Below are 25,551 nucleotides of genomic sequence, written 5' to 3'. Positions count from 1 at the left end.
ATGCCATTTTGTTGACTGTTTTCTGGTTGTTTTACAGTTCATTTTTGTTCCTTTTTTCTTCTCTTGAGATTTGATGACCATCTTTAGCATTAAGTGATTGTTTTAAGTTGATCTCTTAAGTTCAAACACATTCTTATAACCCTACAATTTTATTCCTCATCCCCATATTTAATGTTTCTGACATCATATTTACATGTTTTTGTTTTGTGTGTCCCTTAAATACTTGTTGTGCATATAGATGATTCTACTACTTTTGTCTTTTAATCTTTCTACTAGCTTTATAATTGGTTGATCTACTACTTTTATTGTATGTTTGCCTTTACCAGTGACATTTTCCCTTTCATAATTTTTATGTTTCTAGTTATTGCCTTTTTCTTTTCTGCTTAAAGAAATCCTTCTAACATTTCTCATAATGCCAGTTCAGTGGTGCTGAAATCTTTTATCTTTTTTCATTTTTTTTCTTTTTGTCTGTAAAACTCTTTATCTCTTCTTGAAGTCTGAATGATATCCTTGCCAGGTAGAGTATTCTTGCTGTAGATTTCCTTTCTTCAGTGAATGTATCATGCCTCTCCCTTCTGGCCTGCAATGTTCTGCTGAAAAGTCAGCTGATTATCCTATGGCAGTTTTCTTGTATGCAATTGGTTGCTTTTCTCTGGCTGCTTTTATGGTACTTCCTTTATCTTTAATTTTTGTTATTTTAATTATACTGTGTCTTGATATAGACCTCTTTGGTTCATCTTATTGGAACTCTTTATGCTACTTGAATCTGGATGCCTGTTTCCTTTCCCAGGTTTGGAAAGTTTTCAGCTATCATTTTATCAAATAAGTCTCTGCTCGTTTATCTCTCTTTTCTCCTTCTTGACTGGTATAGTGCAAATATTAGTATGCTTTACGTTGTCCCAGAGATCTCTTAAATTATCCTCATTTCTTTTACATTTTTTTTTCTTTATATCTGTTCAGCTTGTGTGACTGTCTTCCAGATCACTGATCTGTTCCTTTATATCATCTAATTTACTGTTGAATCCTTCTAGTGTATTTTTAAATTTTAGTTATTGTATTTTAGTTATTATATTTTAGTTATTGTGTTTAATTTTAGTTATTGTATTTCTCTCTGTTTAGTTCTTCATTATATTTTCTAACTCTTTGTTGATATTCTCACTGTGTTCATTCATTCTTCTCCTGAATTTGTTGAGCATCTTTATGATCATTATCTTGAACTCTTTATAGGAGAGATTGCTTATCTCCCCTTAGTTTAATTCTTTTTCTGAGGTTTTGCTCCTTTGTTTGGAATGTATTTCTCTATATCCTCATTTTACCTGATTATCTGAGCTCATTTTTATGTATTAGGTAAGTCAGTTACATTTCCTGATCTTGGAGAACTGTCTGTGTTTAGCACATGTCCTGTGAGGCCCAGCAGCATGCTTTCTTCTGGTCAACAGAACTATATGCTCTAGGGGTGCACCCTATCTGGGTAGAGTGCCACCTTCTATTGTGACATTGCTGGCCACTATGGGCATGCTGGTCAGTGTGGCTGGTCCCTGGTTATCTGTGAGGCCCTTCTTTTTGTGGTGGCTGCAGGCCTGCTATAGGGTGTGCAGCTGTGTCCCCTCATCGTTGGCTGTGCAGACCAGGGAAGGACTCTGTCCTTGAGTGTCTGGCTGCCCAGGCTGAGGAGCTTTGGGGCTGATGCTGGCCTGCTGGTAGGTAGCACTGGGTCCCCAGATGGCTTGTTGTGAGGACTGGGGTGCCACAGTGCTGGAGCAGGCCTGCTGGTTGATGTGTAAGCCCTTGATACTAATAGGCTAGAGGGAGGGCTGACTTTTAAATGGCACTTGCCAGCATCAATGTCCTCCTGGTAGAATTAGCTCCCACAGTGGTTGTCGCCAGCATCTCTGTCCACAGCAGAGTCCCAGTTGCCTGCTGCCTCTCTGGGAGGATCTCCCAGGTCAGCAAGTGTGTTTGACCCAGGCTTCTTTCAAATTACTGCCTTTCTGCTGGGACTTGCAACATGTGAAATTTTGTGTACACCCTTTAAGAAAGGAGTCTGTTTCCTATAACCCTCCAACTTGACCAAATGTAAGCCCTGTTGTTTTTTAAAATCAGACATTCCAGAAGCTTGTCTTTCCATTTCAGGACCTCTGAGCTTGGAAGCCCAACGTGGGGCTTGAACCTCTTACTCCTCAGGGAGTATCTCTGCAATTGTGATATTCCTCCTGTATGTGGTTTGTGGACTCGAGGATTTGGGTCCTGATTATACTGCATCTCCCCCACTCTTACCTGCCTTATGTGGTTCCTTCTTTATATCTTTAGTTGTGGAAAATCTTTTCTGCTAGTCTTCAGGTCATTCTCATAAATAGTTGCTCTGTAAGTAGTTGTAATTTTGGTGTGTTCATGGGAGAGATGAGTTCAGGGTCTTCCTATGCCACCATTTTGATTATATACCCCTTTTCTCATTTTTAATTGGGTTGCCTTTTTATTATTGACTTATTGGAACCCTTTTAAAATTAGGGTTCTTATGCTTTGTCTATCACCTATGATGCAAATACTTATTCCAGTGTGGTATTTAGTCTTTAACTTTGTTTATGGAGCTATTTTTATACAATGATTTTTTTTCTATTTTTAATCTTTTGATCTTTATAGCTCATCATTTTCTGTCATGGTTAGAGCAGCCTTTTCTACCCAATGAATATAAGCTATCATTCAATATTTCTCTTATTGAAAATGTTTCTTTTTAACTGGATGCCAAAAATAGGAAAAAATACAACATAATAATTGCTAATATATATTACTTGGTGCTTACTCTGTGGCCAGCAATTTCCTAAGGTTTTCACATTTCTCATTTATTTAATCTTCAAAACTATCTGATAAAGTAGGCTTTTATTATTTGGTAGATAAGGGCACTGAAGCACAGAGAGATTAAGAAATTTATCAGATGTCACTCAGCAGGTAGGTTGTGAGACAGGAATCAACCCTCCACAGTCTGCTTCTTTAACCTGTTCAGTAAACCATAATTAATTATTCACTAATACCAATAGGTTTACTTAAGAATGATATTTTAATATCTTTTTACTTCTAGCACTGTGTTGAAGTCTGTAGCAAATATGGTAAAATTTAAGTGCTTCTTCCTTTAATATGAAATGCAGAATGAAGGAAGTTGTACATTAACTTGAGAAAGCAAAAGGAAACAAACCATTATATCATGCAAGTAGAAAACAAATTGTATAGTTCAGAAATTAGAGACTCTTGGTGATAAAATTCACAGGTTCTAGAGCAGGAAGATTTTAGTTTTGGAAGTCCTCCTTACCTCTCTGAAACATCAAAACTATGTTGAATCGAAGGGTAGCTTTGGAGGAACAGAGGTCATTCTGTTTTTGATAGAAAAACAAAACAACAAAAACCTCTTCTTAAGAAAAAAGACAGTAACTCAATCTAACACACTATAGGGATCATCTGAAACAATCACTTTATTTTTATCAAAGAAGAAAAAGAGATTCATAGAGGAAAGTGATGTGAAAATGTCATTCTGTAGTGGTTCTGGGAACAGAATGCAGTTTGCCTGCTTCTAAATCAGTATACTTTCCACTACCTCCAGTTATTCTACTGCATATCCATTATACTGTAACGGCCTTGAAAGAAACAATTTTTAAACTGCTAATTAAGCAGTGACCCTACCTTGATATTTTAAGTAACATGTTTATGTTCATATTCAATTGCAGGAAGTGTATAGCTTCAAGAGAGGGGAAGAAAACCCTCCCCTGACCTTGTGAAGTCCTTCCTCTATGGGTGTGGTAGAAATTTCCAACTCAGTTTCACTTTCTATATTTAGAGACTTTAATAGCATTCAAGGTTACCATAAGAAAATATTTCCAGCAGTGCTTCTTTTACCTCACATTTTTTTTTACTATACTATGAAATAGAAGCAAACAAATAGAATAGGTGAAATCTGGAACATCTAATTAAAGAATATCTATATATTTAGAAAATATCTGACTTATGCTGGATATAATTAGTCCTTAACTTCATATTTCCTTTTATTTTGACAATACCAGAGTATAGCATTTATTCAAACAGAAAGTAAATGTATAAAATAAAATATCTACTTAAAAGTAGATACAGAGTTGACTTTTTTTTCTCTTTCAATTTTAGGTAAGTTACAGAATGGTGACCATTATATGTAATGCTCCTACTTATTTCCTCTGAATGATATATCCAACTCTGGTGATTCCTTTGAGCAGAGTTTCTCATGGACTGTTACTTATATTCTTTGTTCCTTTTTGCTGGGGAATTAGCTTTAGGAGGCAAATAGTCTGCCATTAAATAGTGGTGTTAACTGACCCCCTACTCAGTCTTAAATATTCTTGTAATAGACTTCAGCTGTTTGCTTTTCTGTATTGAGAGCCAATGTAGTTATTTTATGGAATTTTCTGTGCCTTGGATTAATCTTAATCAACAGAGGAAGAATGCTGCATGCATTCATTCATTGAAATATGTATTCCTCTTTCTCTGTGCCGGTGGTTTAGTAATGATGGAGGAGAGGAGAGAGAAGGAGAAAGGGTAGACTGGGGAAGAAAGAACAAAAGTTGAATCCAGAGCTTTGTGTCTGGGGTCAGGCTGCCTGAGTTCCACCACTTTACTAGTGTGACATTTGTCAAATTATTTAATCTCTTTGTTTCTCACTTTCCTCGTCTTTAAAAGTAGGACAGAATGGCGTGTTAGAGGAAGAGGTATGGATTAATTCATGTAATGTAACCGTTGACTATTTTATATCTTTGTTTTGAAGATTATTTTTTGTTTTAAATACCTTTTTGCAATAATTACCTTTAAATTGAGTTCTGTGAAAAATGGCATGACATCTTACAAAGGAGGATTGTCTACAAAAAGAATATTTAATAATTTTATGCTGCTTAGATTTTCAAAATATTGTTCTGAACATGGATTATTGAGTCTTACGACAGTTTTAGGTCAGAGTTATCACAGTCATTGATACCCTCATACAAACTAAGTCTTTTATTCCAAGTACACAAATAGCAAGCAGCTGAGATGGAATGAAATATGGATTACATAAATTCTAGTACACTGCTCTTTTCATTTGATACTACCTTGCCCAGGATCTAGGCGCCTGATAGGAGGTAGAAAAAACAGGGCTTTAAGAACATGCGATGAGATCTATGGATAGAAGCAATTACTTTTTTATAACTGTCAACTAATAAGGCTTAGTCTTTCCTTTCTTTTTTATTTTACCATAAAAGAAGAAACAATGCACAGAAATATAAGGAGAGAGGATAAGGATACATCCATCATTTTAAACTCACAGCAGACTTCTTGGGATCTTCAGGATCTTAGTAAATGTTAGGTAAAGTAGGTAAATATTAAAGTTGAGTGAGAGGTAGTAAAAAAAAGAGACTTGACACAAAGTTAAACACTCTTAAGCTGTAGCTGAAACCTGAAGACTATGTAAGATTCAGACTAAGTTAGAAGGATGTATATATACTACTTAAGCATGAGGGGCAAAGCCTAGTTGGGATGAAGAACTTATGTATTGTGTATCTACATATCGTGTGTTTGTGTAAATATGTTCCAAGTTTAGATAGTGATAATTTTGCAAATGATTTCTGATGATAATACTCAGATTTTGTATAACTTTTGCTATAAATTGTATTGATTACTTTTTGTACTTCTGTGAATTTTATTTAATGGTTAGATTTTACTCTTACAGTAGCTTTGTTCATTTACTAAACATTTTAAGTAACTACACTGCACCATATAGAAAGCAAAGATAAATAAGTTGCATTTTTATCTGGAGATTAATATTATGGAATGGAGAAGTTTGCTAATCTGGATTTCTCAATTGATTGTGTCCATGTCCTCAATATGCAGACCAAATAAGTTTCATTAAGACACTGGATGGTAATTTTTTCTATTTATATAGATACTCTATTTGTGTAGAAGTCATATTTTGACAACTCTAAAAATCTAAACAAATTCACTAAGAAATAAATGAAAACAATTTCTTAAGGGAAAACACTGCAAAGTCCATAGCGAATTACAATAGAATTAGAAAACCCACTATGACAGAGAATATTTTTAAAAATATGTGTAAAGTTATGTTGTCTAATTTAGTAAATTTGACATCACAAAATACTAACAGCATGGATTAGGGTTACTTAAAGTGGAAACACTGTATCATGGTTCCTAGTAAGGAAGAAGACGCAAGAAGCAACGTGCCCAGCAATAAAGCAAATGTCTTCATCGATCTCGTTTAAGTACTGAAGGCATGACCTTATAACTGCATATTTTAGTAATCAATATTTTTGATGACTATATTATCAGAGAAAGGATAAGTAGTGCTTTGGTATCCCCTGTTTTAAAAGACAGAGGAAAGCATATATGTTTCAAGAATTTTCTCAATAATAATAAGTTTAAAATAAAATTTTATTACATAAAGGGTAAACTTTATCTGGAAACAGAATTTTCATTAGAACTAGTAGTTACTGAATTCTTCTCAATTGACTCAATTTTCATAAAGTTTTCTACTTCAGTTTTTCGTTTTAATAGAACAATTATGCAAATAAAGTGTCAAGGCAGCTAAAACTATTATTTATTGCCTACTTGCTAATTCCTGTGCTTTTGTCATTTTCCCCAAATTAAATCAACTTTTAAAAAAGAATTACATTTCATGGCAATTACTTTTCACTCTTCCTGCCTCCCAGAGGAGGTACAAATACTTACTGTGCTATGCCTGAGCTATTCAGGGTATTTGCAAAGCCACTGCCCTCGTGGGGCTCATAATATCGAATATATCTATGATACTGTAAGGATGTGCTAAGTAAAACAACACAGCATGGTGCTTACAAGTGCTGTAGTTTGTAGACAACTTATTTTAATTTGCATGAACACTTAGAAAAGTAAGTGGCACATACTAAGTGCTCAGTAAATTGATAAAATAAGAGTATACTATAATGGTTCAGAAGAAGGAAGTTACATCTATATTCTTTAGGCTCAATGAAAAATACAGAATCTGAGATGGACATGAAAGATGTGATTTTGATAAGTGGAGAAGGCAACACTCTGGAAGAGGCAGCTGTTTCAGATGGAGAGAGCCATGGCTCACAGATGGGACTGTGTGTCATATTTAGGGAAGAGTGATCCAGTTTCACTGGTATGGAAAATAAGCATGAAGGAATAGGATCGAACTATCTAGAAACATTATGCTGGGGTCAGAGAGTGGAAGGGCTGCTAGGCCAATCTGAGAAGTTTTTTACTTAATTTAGAAATTACAAAAAAAATACATTAAGCCTAGAAGCTGATATGATTAAAATTTTATCTTAGAAAATTAATATATTTAGTTTGTTTTTTTAAAAAGAGATTGGAGGAAAAGAGACATGTTGTATGTTATTGAAAAAGAAAACAGCTAGCAAACAAAGTAGGTTAGTGATAATAAGAATGGCAAAGAAGGAGTCATGGATGGATTTTAGAAAATTAACTTTTGTTTAAATTGAGTATCTACTAGATTTTTTCTAATGTTGGTTGCAAGGTGAGCAATAACAATGCTTTGGAATAACCCAAAGCAGGTTTTCCAACCATGACACCATACCTGGGGCTAAAGTAGCTGTGTCTCAGTAAACAATAGAATACTGGATAAAATAAGTTGAACAAATGTTTTTGAACATTGGGCAATGGGAAATGCAGGACTGTGATCACAGAGACAAGAGGAAAAAAAAAATGAGGAGAGCCTTATGATCACTTTGGCTTTTTCCCTGAAAACATTTTCCTAACCATGGTGCAAGGAGGAAGAGTCAAGGCAGAGTTCAGGGGTCTATCTGAGTTGAGGTGAGAGAAACAGAGATTGAGGAGGCCCGAACTGCTGGAATTTACAAGGCAGGAGGGAGCTATGAGGAAAAAGAGCTCTAAAAATCCAAATAGTTGTATCATTGAGTCTATTGGTGAATACTAAGCCAGCCAGGTGTAGAAGGAAATTCCATGAAGCTGATTAGGGAATAAGTAGGGAGCTTTAACGTGATCAATTTTCAGAGATCACACAGGGCTAGGGGATGTTTTAGTTCCAACAGGCTAGAGTAGGGAGAACTGTTTGAATGCCTGGGACATTCATAAGAGACCACATAAGATCACACCTTAGAAACAGATGTAAATTTAGCTTAGAATAAAGGCTACACAAGACCCTCCCCTCTCCCCAATAAAAAATCAACACACACACAAAACCTAAAACAAGTTTAAAAGGGATCAAGCTGGTCTGCACATGACTGCTTGTCAGAAGAAAAGCCAGATACCTTTTTGAAAAATTCAACACAATTCAGTACTCAATAACAACATTCACAATGTCCAGAAACCAAAACCAAAAAAAAGTGAGATATGCAAAACCAATGTAACGCCTAATCTCTTCAGGAAAAAATATGATAATAGAAATGAATGCAGAAATTACAGAGATGATGAAAATAGCAGAAAATAGTTTAAATCATTTGTTATAAACATGCTGAAGATTTAAAGAAAACCATGAACAGAATAATAATAGAAATAGAAGATATGAAAGAGAATTAAATGGGACTGACAGCTGAAATATAAAATATCTAAATTGAAAATTCAATGGATTGGATTAATAGCAGTTAATCTGATGCCTTTCTAATCTTTTTATTACAGAATTTCCTGTCCCTGTCTATTCAAGGGAGCTATGCCTTTTCTAACCATCATCACATATGTCACCCACTTAACCACAAGTCAGCATCTTGCTGCTTCAGAGGTAATGAGTTCATTGATAAATGTGTGAGATGTCAGTGTAAGCTGAAAAAAATGTTGAGTGAGGCTAACAAGGCCTTCATTTTTAGGAAGCTGGCTTCATTTTAATGAATCCTGGCCTATATCCAGGGTGGTATTCCAAGATAAGTGAGCAAAAATTTTAGGATTCATGGAATGAAAAGAGAATGTCTGTGTCCTTGGTAATGACCAGGCAAGAAGTTTTTCAGATCCCTAGGCCCATTTTCTTCCTTAAAATACGTAAACTATTTTATTGTTTTCTTCTATTTAGACTATGCTTGTATAAGCAAAGATGAATGGACATTTACTGGAGCTTGAATTTGCGTGAATAAATTGAAGCTAAAACGTTTAATAAAGAATAATAATAAAGAATAAATGAATATTCATCTCAAATAGCTCTCATGGGTGCCAGCACTCTGTACTCAGTAGTTTTCTAGGTAGAGAGATAATATAAAGTTACTGAAAGGTCAGGTTCATGATTTCAAGGATGTTATGATCCCTTTGTCCTATTACAGCATATTGATACTTTACATTAATGATATTTCCTGGATCATCTCATTGTTAAAGTAATAAAACCACATTTTTTACACCACCCTAACCGAAGGAAATACTGTGTGGGCCTTCAATGCATGAAATTAAAGAAAAAAGGCAGTTGGGATGGGAGGGAGTATGAGCCTGAAACACTTGAAACTCAGAACTCAGTGTCTCACTCACTCCAGAAAATTCCACAGAGGTCTAGGGTTCTTGCTGAGATCCCCAAACTTCCTCTGAACTTTATGGTCCAGAATCACACAACCTGAAAATCAATGACAAAGATAATTTTTCAGCAATCTATATTATTTTTTTCTGAAGAAATATAGCCAAAATAATATGGAAATCTTGGTTTTGATACTAACTAAATTGTGTTTAGGTACTTTTAATGCACAAAAATCTTTTTATTTAATAACTAAAAATCAAACTAATTTCAGTCCTCTGGTGAAAATATCAGATCATCTAACCCATAATGCTGTTCTCAGACCATCATTTATTAATGCAGGGCACAGTTATTTACTGATAGCCAGGAGATTTTCTAAGTGCTGATGGTAAAACAGTGAATAACACAAAGTCTATGTCCTTATTAAATTTGCATTCCCAGAAAGGAGACAGAAATTTTGACCATTTTAAAGAGTCAATATGTAAATTATGTCAGGTAATTATAAGTATGTGAGGAAAAGCACAGAAAGAGAATAAAATAAATGGGGGAAAATTCTTTCTTAAATAGGGGGTCAGGGAAGCTGAGGAGCTATACTTGGACAGAGATCTGAATGAAATTGAGGTATTGGGTGAATTAGAATCTACCCTGTGAGTGTTCCAGAGAGCCAACATGGAGTTCATTGGTGACTGCGATAATGCTTGTATTCATGAAACGGTGACAGAAGTTTGATTGCAGTGGATAAGAGGATGGGAAGAGAGGAGGTATTGACAGTTCTTTCAAGGACTTCGAATTAGGGCAGAAAATCAATATTTGTCAAATAAATGATGGAAAGGATGGTCTAGTTTTTCTGATTCATTATAATGTCATTTTACCTTGATGACATTTCATAGATTAGGGGCTATCAAACTTTTTTCTAAACAATGAAAAATTTTTACTCACTTTGCCAACATACATCTTTTGTGGTGCCATCATACGTAAGCAGATATCCTTCAAATATTACTAAATACTGTTATGAAGCTGTTAGACTACATACAACCAGATGATGTTGTATTGAAATATTTATTGAGAATCTACTAGTGCAAAAGCTGTGTATGCATGTATTTATGTATAATATGTGTGCATATACTGACCTTGACCTCATGATCCACTTATCTTAGGAATAAATGAAAACATATGAGTGTAGAAATAAAGAGTACATTGCAGTCCATGCAGTTTCCCCCAAATTTCATTGTTTTGTTTTGTTTTTGTTTTGGTCTAAATTATGGAGCTGCATCTGACTGGGGTGATCAGAAGTGTTGGACTGTAAGACTTCAGATGATGGGTAGGATTTTAATAGCTGAGAAGGTACTGTGGAAATGGTATGGTGCAGAGAAAGAGTTTAAAAAAGGGTCAGAGGTAAGGCATAGGCAAGAAAGCATGAGTCATATTCAAGGCATGGTAAATGATCTGATAGGGTACTTAAAACACAATTGGATACAGAGAGGAGAAATAAACAGTAAAGGGAATTAAAACATGTTGTGTTTTTTATGCCCTAAAATTATCTCAATAAACTTTCAAAAATCTACCCCACATATTCCTATTTTACTAGCGAGGAAATTAAGATGGAAAAAAAGTTGTATACCTACTGAGTGGTGGATAGAATCTTATCTCTCTTGCTCCGAAGTGTCTTTTCTACTAGACTTCACTGTCTCTTAGGTAAGTCCGTAAAGAATCATTGGGCCCAGATTTTGGTTAACCTTTGATACTGAGTTAAATAATTTCAACTTCATTTATTGAATAATAAATACATAATAAATAATATTAAATAATATCGAAGTCTTTTTGAATAAACATTGGTACAATCAGAGTTGTGCTTTGGAAAATTAATCTGATGGCTGAGTCTAGAACTGATTGGAATGGAGAAATAGGATTAGAACACACCAAGCCTAAGTCAAATGTATTCATGTAAGCTGAAGTTATTAAGAGTATGGCAGCCATAGAGATGTGCTGCTTGGCTCTCCCTTTCAGAAACAACCTGCTGGTCAGCTGCAAGTTGTACAGCTAGTGGACAGATTCCTGCTGTTTAGTGCTTTCAGGATTCACATTGGTTTTGGACCGAGGTCATGCTTTTTCCTGGGCATTTCTGTACCAGTGATGACTGAGCATGTCAGGGGCCGTAGAGTCTGGCCATTTCTGCCCAATGCAGGACTCCTGTAATGGGAAGTCCTTGCTCCAGAGCACCCCACTGGGTTAGGCAAAACTTTGTTAGATCTTTACTGTGGCTTGAGGCTCTCTCTGCCAATTCTGCTTCTCTCCTTCCCCTAAGTCCTTGTCTTAAATATTTTTCAGATCTGTATCACAGTCTGAAGGATTTCCCCACCCAATCTTCCTTCTTCACCTTTTTTATCTTTCACAGGTATCATCCCCAACAAATCTCATGTGCTCCTATCTCTATCTCAAAAATGTTCATCTGGGGGTAATTAAAGTGTGAAAATCCGAAAGTGAAGACAAATGCTAGAGCTGATGCTGGATGATGAGGATAATTTGACCTTTGCATCACTTAATTTTTTTAGCATCTTATCCAGAAATACAGTTTATAAGTGTGCAGTTTCTAGAACTGCCAATGTATCCAAAGAGGTGGAATCTAAGAAAGAGAGAAAAAGTCAGAAAAAAAGGAGGCTTAAGGATAGTAAGAGGAGAACTGTGCCAACAGAGAAGGGAGTTTCAGTGAGGACAAGGGAATCAATACCATAAACACTGCCAAACTGTCAAGGAGGGTCAGCACAGCAGAAAGGTCATGTTACCTGGTTTTTGTTTCTGAAATGTGACTCTGTTCTTCAATGTGAGCATAAATGTCTGTAAGCAACAAGGACAAAGAGGGGTCACTAATCTCCTAGAACCTTAGGTCTAGAACTTAACCCTAAGGAAATACCACTTCCCCAGTGAAGCAATAGATATTTTTTATAAGTATTTTTGATAAGGAATTGATATAAGAATCATAATCAACTGTTGTTAAGACACACATATTCATTATTAGAATGAATACTATTGATCGTAAGAATAAACTTTGAAGATACACACTCACACATTTCATTGGCATTTGTCTTCGTGGTTCTACCTAGTTTGCATTCATTTTCCACCCTGGTTGAAGCAAATGGAAGTAAACATAATATCTCCTTAGTTGGTTTACACCTTTATTTTCTAGAGTGTGTCTTTCAGATTGGTGTTACACATGTCATCTGCATTATTGCAGTTAGTTAAAACTATGTTAAGAAAAGGGAAGTAGAAAAATAGGGCTTTGAATAATGGCTTTCCTGTGTCATTTTCTTTAGTCATTTTCACAGCTGACCTACAGTCTTTATTATGCAAAGTTGTGTGCTTCTTAATGAAATACAATCACTTTAATTATGGTCTTAACTCTGTCCTTCTACTTTGTTTGAATCTAGACATACTCATTAGGAAGAAGTGGTGTATTTCCAAGTAAAATTGGGCTGTAATTCCTGTACCTGCTGTGGGTATTCAGAGAACAGTTCTCCAACTGTGATATTAAGATTACATTATTTATCATGAAGGAAACTTGTCATCTTATCTTAAGTGAAAGGCCAAGATTATGCCCTACAGGGATAATAATGGCTTTTTTTTTTTTAATAAAAGTATTGATCTAATTATTTCTTTACTGGTACCAGGAGAAATATGTGGTTGCCTGCATTACCATTAGCATGATTCTGGCTTATACACATAATATTTTATATTTAAAACTAATTTTAAAAATCATATAGCTGAAGAGTTTTATATAAAGTTCTTTTGTTGATCATGAATGTCGGAGTGTTGATAATGCTGATGTATTTTTATCTAATATAATTTTCTCATTAATTCTACTAAGGACAAATACAAAAATTGGGACATAAAATATCTTACTTATTAGTCATTTCCTAAGGATTTTAGTGCTAACTAAGCATGCTTAGTTGAAAAAGCTCAGGAATACTGCATTAAACATTGGGGAATTAATAGGAGCAAACAAAGAGATTTCTCCAGGATCAGATCTTGAAGATGGAGGTTAGAAAGTCTCCACTGGCCAGTAGCCTTCTGCTGTTGTCTTCAGGAGTGCCTTCTGATCCTAGTGCTTCAGTTGCCACCAATTAGCACTGAGAAAAAGCTGAGTCACTTGGCATCCTCTCTGCTTCATGCTGCCATTGGTGATATTGAAGAACTGGCCTGAGCCATCCGTGGTCCAAAGCCTTTGTTCCAGCCATGATTGTTATGGGCCTTGATCAGAGGAATTTAGATGGCCCTTCCTTCATTAGATGTACCTAATGATGATGTTACCATGTTTAATAAGGTTTGATTGAATCTTTAAAATAATATGAACAATTGCTTATTTCCACTGGTTGACATTATGTTCACTTTAAGAAGAGCTAGAACTACATCTTTATTCACAGCATTTGAGCAGCAGCCTCCACTTGGACATCCCCAATCACAACATTGCTGTATTTAATGTTGTGGGCTATAGAATCATCCTAGATAATGTGTTCTGAGGAATATAAATCTGAAGAACCCTAGAGAGCAATTTGGTACACTGGTTTTATTTCCCCATTTCCTGCTGAACTCATGAGAGATTCAGTCCAGGTTTTAGTAATCTTGTTCTTTCCCTTCAAATATGTTCGCTTTTTGTGTTTATAAAACCAAGGTTACAATCCCAATCCCTCCTACTAAACGTGAAGAGGTCTCTTTCTTTTAATTAAAAGGTTGTATATTTTGTTAAGAAGAGCACAAGCTCAATGAGAGTCCCGGTTTATGGTGACTTGGAGAACTAAGGAGGGCTGGCCAGCATTACAGGTTTCTTTTTGTGCCACTCCTACACAGTCATTTGTGTTCCACTATCCCGTTTATTTCATGCAGCCAGGAGGTGGTGTGACATTTGTATCTGTATACATTTTTGGTTTGACATATTTTCATTCTTTCTCTGGAACTTGAGGTCTATCACTAAAAATGACCTCTGGTCATTGTTTATTAATTAGTTCAATCATGTGATATAGTTACTCTGGGTGACTAACAAGCCGCCAGTAGGAAGCTGATGAAATCAGTTAGTGGCTGGGCCTAAGATATAGAGAAAGTGTGTGACTGGTTGAATTTGTCACTTTTATTAGCACCACAAGGAGGTTTGGGAGTTGGAATTTAAAATGGCTACAGAATGTAATGGATGTAGGGATATAAAATTTGCCCATTCTTGTAGTTTGCTCTGACACCTCCTCAGTAAGTATCTTTGGAATGAGGACCAGAGCTTCTGGTTACAGGTGTCAGTTAAGACCCTGGACAGAATGATATTGCAATCCTAAAGCCATTTTGACAAAACCAAGTCTTTGAGGTATATAAATGTGTATATAATCATTTGAAAAAGAGCTTGCAAGCTACCATAGAATTCTCAAGTGGGGTCTTATCGAGATCTGATTCTGCTCAGCTATTCAAATGCAGATCTAGCTAATGTTCATAACTTTTCTTTAATATGGTAGCAAAGTGTTAATATTAAAGCACTGTCACATAGTTTATGAGCTCCTCAATTTGATTGACATCTCCACTTAGTAGGATATAAGCATCTCTAATTATTCTTATATTTCTTTCATTGTCTTTGTCTTGGCTCCCAGTATTCAGCCTTTTGAATGTATTTTTGAAAGTTTACTCATGATACACAATTGCTAAAAAGTCTGTTTTGTTTTTTATCTAGGTAACATATAAATCAGTTTTAATTTTAGTAACACATAGTGTGTTTTCTCCCCAGTCCTCTGCTTTGTGGAGAATCTGGTACTTGAGAATAGAGTCTAGTCTAGTTGTGGTGATAAGAAAGAAGCAAACAAACAACAAAACCCCAAACCAAAACCAAACAAGCAAAAAACATGAAACCCTTTTGACCATAGGAGAGTATGCTTGTGTTTCGGGCATAATATAAAGGTGAAAACTTGATCAGTATGTACACTAAATACATAAAATTTTCTATTTCTTATAGTAAATTAAACTGATTGTGATGATGCTAGGTCTCTAATTTAATGTTTTGTGAACACTATATGGTAAATTAGGGGTATATAAGTGGTCACTTAGATAGCTAGGACCAATGGTATGTTTTTGTTTAAACTATCCATATTGTTTGAATATACCTCTAGAATTTATCATTTAATTGTTAGTTCTTTATTTCACTTTGTATAAATCTAACCAGAGTACTATTGAAACCATTTCCTTAGGGCGTTTTATTCTAATCTTCCAAGAGCATGTTTGAGAAAATTTCCAGTTTGCTTTACTATGTTTGAATATATCTGATATTCATTTGTCTTTTGCATTTAATATTCATGAAAATTCTTTATAGTAAAAATAGGGGTTTTTGAATGTTAAAAATAATTTCTATTGCAAATTAGAAATTAAAGGCTAATTTATTGTTCTTAGTACTTAATAAAATATTCTCAAACTAAATCCTGAATTACTGGAAATGAATAAAACATAAAGTAAAGAAAGTAGAAACTGTCTAAACTATCCAGACCTGAGAAACATGCTGAAGTAGTTTCAATTACAGTGTGTCCTAAAAGATATAGGAAAGACAGTGAAATTTTTTCTTGGAGCTCAATGAAAGAACACAGAAACAAGTAAGAAGGGAATAATGTTGATCTATTTGTCTATTCTTTGCCATTACCACATTCTTGATTGCTGTAGCTTTATAGTAATCTTGAAGTTGGGTAGTTTCAGTCATCCAACGTTTTCTTCTCTTTCAATATTTTATTGGGTATTCTGTGTCTTTTGTCTCTTTTGATAAGCTTTAGAATCATTTGTTTGTACCCATAGAATAACTTGCTGGAGTTCAGTTCTTTTATTGCTGAATAGTATTCCATTGCTTGAATATGCCACAATTTTTGTTTTTTTAAGAAATTTATTTATTTTGGCTTCATTGGGTCTTTGTTGCTGTGCATGGGCTTTCTCTGGTTGTGGCAAGTGGGGGCTACTCTTCGTTGTGGTGCGCAGGCTCCTCGTTGCGGTGGCCTCTCTTGTTGTGGAGCACGGGCTCTAGGCACACGGGCTTCAGTAGTTGCAGCACGTGGGCTCAGTAGTTGTGGCTCATGGGCTCTAGAGAGCAGGCTCAGTAGTTGCAGCGCATGGGCTTACTTGCTCCGCGGCATGTGGGATCTTCCTGGACCTAGGGCTTGAACCTGTGTCCCCTGTGTTGGCAGGTGGATTCTTAACCACTGCGCCACCAGGAAAGCCCTGCCACAATTTTTTAATACATCGATCTTTAGGTGGACCTTTAGGTTGCCTCCAACTTTTGCTTGTTATGAATAAAGTTGCTAACATTCTTATATATTTCTTTATGCAGACATATTTTATTTCACTTTTGTAAATCTAGAAGTAGAATTATTGTATCAAATGCTGAGTTATTTAATTTTATAAAAGTGCAAAACAAGTTTCCAAAGTGGCTGTACCATTTTCACTCTCATCAGCAATACAGAGAGCTCCAGTTTCTCGATGTCCTTTCAAAATTTTTGGTGCTGTCAGTCTTTAAATTTAGCTAGTTTAGTGAGTTTGTGTGGTATCCTGTGGTTTATTTTATATTTCCTTGATGACTAATGATATTGAACACCCTTTATGTAATTATTGACCGTCTGTGTGTTTTACTTTTGAAGTGTCTTTTCAAGTTGTTTTTCCATTAGGTTTTGTCTTTTATTTATTTGAAAAATGCTTTTATATTTTGTACAAATATTTCATCAGGCAATTATGAGACAATTATTGGATGTTTAATTTCCAAGTATTTGGCAATTATCTGAAATATATTTGTTATTTGTTTTTAATTTAATACTGTGATCAGAGCCCTCTATTTTATGTGATTTAAATTCTTTCAAAGTACTGGTCTCTCTTGGAATATGCTCCCTCTCAGTATTTTGTTGTAATGTTCTAAATTGTCAGTTATTTTAAGTTGATTGATGGTGTTTTTAAAATCTTATATATCCTTGTGGATTTTTTGCCTCCTTGTTTTATCAGTTACTGAGCAAGGAGGCTTACATCCTTCAACTATAATTGTGGAACTATTTCTCACTTCAGTTGTATCATTTTGTTTTATGTATTTTGAAGCTCCATTTTTAGGTGCATATGTATTTGGAATTTCATCTTCCTGATGAATTGATCCTTTTGTCATTTGAATTATATCTGTTTCTTTTCTTTCTTTTTTTTTAACACCTTTATTGGCGTATAATTGTTTTACAATGGTGTGTTAGTTTCTGCTTTATAACAAATTGAGTCAGTTATACATATATATATATCTTCATATCTCTTCCCTCTTGCATCTCCCTCCCTCCTACCCTCCCTATCCCACCCTTCTAGGTGTTCACAAAGCTAAAAAAAATAAATAAATAATAATGGTCATATCTGTTTATTTTCGCTGGTACTCCTTAACTGGAGATTACTTTTTCTGATAAACCATTACAATTTTCCAAGGATTAGTGTTATCAAGCTGTATCTTTGGCCATCTACCTACTTTTAAGCCATCTACGTGTTTACGTTTAATATGTGATAAAGATAGCATATACTTAGTTTTTGGTTTTTTATCCACCCTGATAATTGTTCCTTTTAATTAAAGTATTAATAAGTTTATGATTAATGTAATGATTGATATAGTTGTTTGTAAGCCTATTTTGCTGGGGTTTTTTCCTACTTGTGTCATTTGATTTTTGTATCTCTGACCCTTCAATCCTGTGATCTCCTGAGTAGCTTTCAGCATTCCATAATATATACTCTGTTGGCTTTTTTTTTTTTCACTTTAAACAATTTTTTTTTATTGGAGTACAGTTGATTTACCATGTTGTGTTAGCTTCTGCTGTACAGCAAAGTGAAACAGTTATACATATATCCACTCTTTTTTAGATTCTTTTCCCATATACGTCATTACAGAGTATTGAGTAGGGTTCCCTGTGCCATACAGTAGGTCCTTATTAGTTATGTATTTTATATATAGTAGTGTGTATATGTCAATCCCAATCTCCCAATTTATCCTTCCCACCCCCTTTCCCCCCGTATCCATAAGTTTATTTTTTTACATCTGTGACTCTATTTCTGTTTTGTAAACATTGCCTTTTTATATATTTTTAATTTACATAGTAAAACTTATTCTTTTTGGTTTACAGTTATGTAGGTTTTAAAAAAGAATGGAATTGTGTCTATCACCATAATCAACATATAGAACATATATAGAATGCTCTATTAACTCCCTTTATAAACAACCATTCCTCCCACACCCATCCCCAGTTAAGCATTGATCTGTTCTCTATTGCTGTAGTGCTGAATTTTTCAGAATATGATATAAATGAAATATATAGTATATAGCCTTTTGAGTCTGACTCTTTCACTTTGAAAAATGCATCTGAGAGTCATACTGTTGTATGTATTGATAGCTCCTTCCTTTTTATTGCTGAGTACTATCAGAGTTTGTTTAGTCATCCCTTGGGTAAAATACAGTAGGGCTATTAACAACTTTTAGTGGTTATGAATAAGCAGACTATAGATATTCATGTACAGATTGCTTTGTTAATATAAATTTTCATTTCTTTTGGATAAACACCTGGGCAATATGCACAGTTACCTATAAGAGTGGGTGACACATAGCTTGCTCTCAAAAATATTTTTATAAGAAATTGAAGAATATTTATTTTTAATTTGACTTCTTATTTGTATCGTTTCATTCTTATTTGTAAATGTCAATGTTTGAAGTGTTTTGTGATATTTTTATTTATTAAAAAAATTCATATGCTGCTATATTTTGCAAACTTTAGAGGGTATTAATTATTCTGTGAAAGTTCTGGTTCTGGGTCTTTGAGAAATACAGTAAAATAGTTGGAGCAGAGATCCTCCAAAACATGCAAATGACACAAAGCCAAATTTGCCAACTACATTAATGGGTAATATATAACATTTATCATAGTATTAAAATCACAAGGTTTGTTACCAGAGATTAGGGTTTGAGTTTCATCTCTCCCTTTTACTATCTGAGTGACTTTAGGGAATTTACTTTATTTCTCTAAGCCTCAGTTTGTTTATCTGTAAGATAGGGATAAAAATCAAATCTACCATAAGGGCTTTCTGAGGGTTAAGTAAGATAATATTAGTCACGTATTTAGGATAACACTTCACATTCTGTGTACATAAGTTATTGTTAGTAGTAGTGGTAATTATATTTTTTAGATTATATTATTTGATGATACTTAGTAAATAATTAGTATAAATGCTTTATGATCAGTTAGTGCTCTGATAGTATTTGACAGAACATAAGTATTTTACAATTGTCCTTTTTTCTTCCAAATGACTTTTAACATTTTCTCTGAGTATATGATTCTGTATTAGTTTTCTATTGTTGCCATAACAAATTATCACAGATTTAGTGGCTTAGACAACATAAATATATTACAGGCCCGCAGATCAGAAGCTCAGTAAGGGTTTCACAGAGCTAAAATCAAGGTGTTGGCAGGCCTGCAGTCCTTTCTGGTGGCTCTAAAGGAGAATCCATTTATTGCTCCTTTGGGTTTTTGGCAGAATTAAGCTTCTTATGGTTGTAGAACCAAGGACCTCATTTTCTCTTTGGCTGTAAACTGAGGGCCATTTCCAGCTTCTAGAGACTGCTGGCATTCATTGGCTTGTAGCCCCCTTTCTCAGTGTTTAAGGCCTGCAACAGTAGACTGAGTCCTCACATTGGGTCTTTCTGATCCACTCTCCTACTGTCTTCAACTTTAAGAACCCATTTGATTAGATTGGGCCCACCCAGATAATCCAGCATCATCTCCACAACTCTAGGCCCTTAAACCTATCATTATTAGCAGAGTCCCTTGTTCTCATTGAAGGTAGCATAGCCACAGGATCTGGGGGTTAGGTGGGTCTAGGACTTTTCTTTTTTTAAATCTTTTTGCAGGGGGAGAAGTATTATTCATCCTACCACAGATTCTAAGAAATTCTTTATGAAATCTCTGTTAGTTCAGGACCCACATATAAGGCATAGCACCTCAAAGATGATAGACTTTGCTTTTTAATATCCATTACAATTCGAAGTGCTAATTGATGCCCTTTAGAGGCATTAGAGGAACCAATAATTTTCTGACCTTTGTTATATCAAATGTTGGCTGAGCGGTTCTTACTGTGTAGTGAGAGGTGGGGGAGAAAAAAGAACAGATATGGGATTGAACTAACAAAATAAGAAGGAAGACATATGTGTAAAGAATGCCAAAGCATTTGATTTGTGTGTGTGTGATCTTATTATAGCTACTTAATCTTTTTTTCTCTTTCTGTAGATTTGGGTAAAATGATTCATACACACACATACTCTTTGAGTTGATCCAGTTTTCACCCTGACTGAAATACTGGTACATTTAAAACAGTTTTTTCTCTTGTTCTTAAATGTTTGGGTATTTTGTTAGGGATCCTAAACACTCTGGAATAATCATTAATACAACCTTTAAAATTCCTTTTGCAATTTGAGGGATCTTTCCTCTATACACCCAACATGAATCCCCAAAGCTCTTCTTGTGTATGTATTGATAGGTTGTGTTTCTTCTTTCCTCAATAAATAAAACATGAATTATAGTAAATATACTTCAAATTTAAAAAAAGTAACCTTTGAAAATTTTAAAGAAGACTGTATCACAACTAGTAATCACTTTGTTAGCTATACATTTCTACATTATACTTGGTCTTAAAACAATCCCGCTAGGTAAATTGGGCAGGTAATATCTCCCTTTTGGAGATAAAGTCAATGAGGTTCAATGTTACCCAGCATTTAAACTATAGATTCAAGATTCTAACCTGTTTCCTTGCCTTCAAAATCTAAATTTCCCTGCCATGCAAGGGAGTTAAAAATAGGAAAAAATCCCATTTTTCCTCATTTAAATTCAGAATGTGCTTCCTTATTCAAAAAAGGCCTCAGATAGCTATTTATCTGCTTTGTTTTCTTGTGAGTATTTAAGGTCTTATGAAGAGAGATTTTTATATTATAAGTAAGAATTATTTGCTTAACCATCTTCTCTGCGTTTCCTTGCACTAAAAATCCTATTCAAAATGTATACTTTAAAAAATCCCTCTGATTAGTTCATTAAAGTTAGATTAATTAATCTGTAATTTGCTTTCCTTTATAATTTATTATTAGTTATATTGAACATTTTAGAAGTTTGTATTTCTTATGTGTGTTTCTTCTTTATGACATTTTAGTTCAGATCCTTTCCTAAATTAATTCATATTTTGGCATCATTACTCTAAATATTTTCCCTTTTGTCATTTTATTGAATTGGTTTTCAATTATCGTTTCTTCAATCCTTTTTAAAGATAAAAACACTTCTTATTTAGAGATTTATGTACCATTTATTTTAAGTTTTTAAGTTTCTTTTGATATACAGAGTGGACATATAATATTTTCTAATCTTTATTGGGGTATAATTGCTTTACAATGTTGTGTCAGTTTCTGCTGTATAAAAAAGTGAATCAGCTATATGTCTACAGATATCCTCATATCCCCTCCCTCTTGCATCTCCCTCCCATCCTCCCTATCCCACCCCTCTAGGTGGTCACAAAGCACAAAGCTGATCTCCCTGTGCCATGCGGCTGCTTCCCACTAGCTATCTATTTTACATTTGGTAGTGTATATATGTCAATGCTACTCTCTCACTTCATCCCAGCTTACCCTTCCCCCTCCCCAAGTCCTCAAGTCCATTCTCTACGTCTGCATCTTTATTCCTGTCCTGCCCCTAGGTTCATCAGAAACATTTTTTTTCTTATTTAGATTCCATGTATATGTGTTAGCATATTTCTTTTTCTCTTTCTGACTTACTTCACTCTGTATGACAGACTCTAGGTCCATCGACCTCACTACAAATAACAATTTCATTTCTTTTTATGGCTGAGTAATATTCCTTTGTATATATGTGCCACATATTCTTTGTCCATTAATTGATCAAAGGACACTTATGTTGCTTCCATGTCCAAGCTATTGTAAATAGTGCTGCAATGAACATTGTGGTACATGACTCTTTTTGAATTATGGTTTTCTCAGGGTATATGCCCAGTAGTGGTATTGCTGGGTCACATGGTAGTTCTATTTTTAGTCTTTTAAGGAACTTACATACTGTTCTCCATAGTGGCTGTATCAATTTACATTCCCACCAACAGTGCAAGAGGGTTCCATTTTCTCCGCACCTCTCCAGCATTTATTGTTTGTAGATTTTTTGTTGACGGCCATTCTGACGGGTGTGACATGATACCTCATTGTAGTTTTGATTTGCATTTATCTAATGATGAGTGATGTTTAGCATCCTTTCATGTGTTTGTTGGCAATCTGTATATCTTCTTTGGAGGATTGTCTATTTAGGTCTTCTGCCCATTTTTGGATTGGGTTGTTTGTTTTTTTTTGATATTGAGCTGCATGAGCTGCTTGTATATTTTGGAGATTAATCCTTTCTCAGTTGCTTCATTTGCAAATATTTTCTCCCATTCTGAGGGTTGTCTTTTTGTCTTGTTTATGGTTTCCTTTGCTATGCAAAAGCTTTTAGGTTTCATTAGGTCCTATTTGTTTACTTTTATTTTTATTTCCATTTCTCTAGGAGATGGGTCAAAGACGATCTTGTTGTGATTTTTCTCAAAGAGTGTTCTTCCTAGGTTTTTCTCTAAGGGTTTTATAGTGTCTGGCCTTGCATTTATGTCTTTAATCCATTTTGAGTTTATTTTTGTGTATGATGTTAGGAAGTGTTCTAATTTCATTCTTTTACATGTAGCTATCTAGTTTTCCCAGCACCACTTATTGAAGAGGCTACCTTTTCTCCAATGTATATTCTTGCCTCCTTTATCAAAGATAAGGTGACCATATGTGCGTGGTTTATCTCTGGGCTTTCTATCCTGTTCCATTGATCTATAGTTCTGTTTTTGTGCCAGTACCATACTGTCTTGATTACTATAGCTTTGTAATATAGTCTGAAGTGAGGTAGCCTGATTCCTCCAGCTCCGTTTTTCTTTCTCAAGATTGCTTTGGCTATTCGGGGTTTTTTGTTTTTCCATACATATTGTGAAATTTTTTTGTTCTAGTTCTGTGAAAAATGCCATTGGTAGTTTGATAGGGATTGCATTGAAACTGTAGATTGCTTTGGGTAGTATAGTCATTTTCACAATGTTGATTCTTCCAATCCAAGAACATGGTATATCTCTCCATCTGTTTGTATCATCTTTAATTTCTTCCATCAGTGTCTTTTAGTTTGCTGCTTACAGGTCTTTTTCCCCCTTAGGTAGGTTTATTCCTAGGTATTTTATTCTTTTTGTTGCAATGGTAAATGGAAGTGTTTCTTTAATTTCTCTTTCAGATTTTTCCTCATTAGTGTATGGGAATGCAAGAGATTTCTGTGCATTAATTTTGTACCCTGCTACTTTACCCCATTCATTGGTTAACTGTAGTAGTTTTCTGGTAGCATCTTTAGGATATTCTGTGTATAGTATCATGTCATCTGCAAACAGTGACAGCTTTACTTCTTCTTTTCCCATTTGGATTCCGTTTATTTCCTTTTCTTTTCTGATTGCTGTGGCTAAAACTTCCAAAACTGTGTTGAATAATAGTGGTGAGAGTGGACAATCTTGTCTTGCTCCTGATCTTAGAGGAAATGGTTTCAGATTTTCACCATTGAGAATGATGTTTACTGTGGGATTGTCATATATGGTCTTTATTATGTTGAGGTAAGTTCCCTCTATGCCTACTTTCTGGAGAGTTTTTGTCATAAATGGGTTTTGAATTTTGTTGAAAGCTTTTTCTGCATCTGTTGAGATGATCATGTAGTTTTTCTCCCTCAGTTTGTTAATATGGTGTATCACATTGATTGATTTGCATATATTGAAGAATCCTTGCATTCCTGGGATAAACTCCACTTGATCATGATTGTATGATCCTTTTAATGTGCTGTTGGATTCTGTTTGCTAGTATTTTATTGAGGATTCTTGCATGTATTTCATCAGTCATATTGGTCTGTAGTTTTCTTTTTTTGTGACATCTTTGTCTGGTTTTTGTATCAGGGTGGTGGTGGCCTCATAGAATGAGTTTGGGAGTGTTCCTCCCTCTGCTATATTTTGGAAGAGTTTGAGAAGGATAGGTGTTAGCTCTTCTCTAAATGTTTGATAGAATTTGCCTGTTAAGCCATCTGGTCCTGGCCTCTTGTTTGTTGGAAAATTTTTAATCACAATCTCATTTTCAGTGCTTGTGGTTGGTCTGTTTATATTTTGTTTTTTCCTGGTTCAGTCTCAGAAGGTTGTGCTTTTCTAAGAATTTGTCTAGTTTTCCAGGTTTTCCATTTTATTGGCATATAGTTGCTTGTAGTAATCCCTCATGATTCTTTGTACTTCTGCAGTGTCAGTTGTTACTTCTCCTTTTTCATTTCTAATTCTATTCATTTGAGTCTTCTCCCTTTTTTTCTTGATGAGTCTGGTAGTGGTTTATCAATTTTATCTTCTCAAAGAACCAGCTTTTAGTTTTATTGATCTTTGCTATTGTTTCCTTCATTTCTTTTTCGTTTATTTCTGATCTGATCTTTATAATTTCTTTCCTTCTGTTAACTTTGGGTTTTTTTTGTTCTTCTTTCTCTAATTGCTTTAGGTGTAAGGTTAAGTTGCTTATTTGAGATGTTTCTTGTTTATTGAGGTAGGATTGTATTGTTATAAACTTCCCTCTTAGAACTCCCTTTTGCTGCATCCCATAGGTTTTAGGTCGCTGTGTTTTCATTGTCATTGGTTTCTATGTATTTTTTGATTTACTCTTTCATTTCTTCAGTGATATTTTGGTTATTTAGTAGTGTATTATTTAGCCTCCATGTGTTTGTATTTTTTACAGATTTTTTCCTGTAATTGATATCTAGTCTCATAGCATTGTTGTCAGAGAAGATACTTGATACAATTTCAATTTTCTTAAATTTACCAAGCCTTGATTTATGGCCCAAGATATGATCTATCCTGGACAATGTTCCATGAGCACTTGAGAAGAAAGTGTATTCTGTTGTTTTTGGATGGAATGTCCTATAAATATCAATTAAGTCCATCTTGTTTACTGTGTCATTTAAAGCTTGTGTTTCCTTATTTAT

The 25,551-nt window shown here is 34.7% G+C and overlaps 1 protein-coding gene across 2 annotated transcripts in view; it reads left to right on the top strand.

The window, feature by feature from the left end:
- Positions 1-25,551, top strand: part of KCTD8 (potassium channel tetramerization domain containing 8) — a 253,800-nt gene that overhangs the window by 97,253 nt on the left and 130,996 nt on the right. Inside the window, exon 2 of one of the 2 annotated variants that reach the window (XR_009563998.1) lies at positions 8,656-8,755. The exons of the other annotated variant lie outside the window; for it this stretch is intronic. The gene's annotated coding sequence lies outside the window, so the exon portion shown is untranslated. The remainder of the gene's footprint in view (positions 1-8,655; positions 8,756-25,551) is intronic. 2 annotated transcript variants of the gene reach the window in all.

The sequence above is a fragment of the Globicephala melas genome, chromosome 5, assembly GCF_963455315.2.
Source record: "Globicephala melas chromosome 5, mGloMel1.2, whole genome shotgun sequence".
Lineage (NCBI taxonomy): Eukaryota > Metazoa > Chordata > Mammalia > Artiodactyla > Delphinidae > Globicephala > Globicephala melas.
The sequence above is the reverse complement of the archived record's forward strand: the minus strand, read 5'-3'. Positions and strand labels throughout refer to the sequence as shown.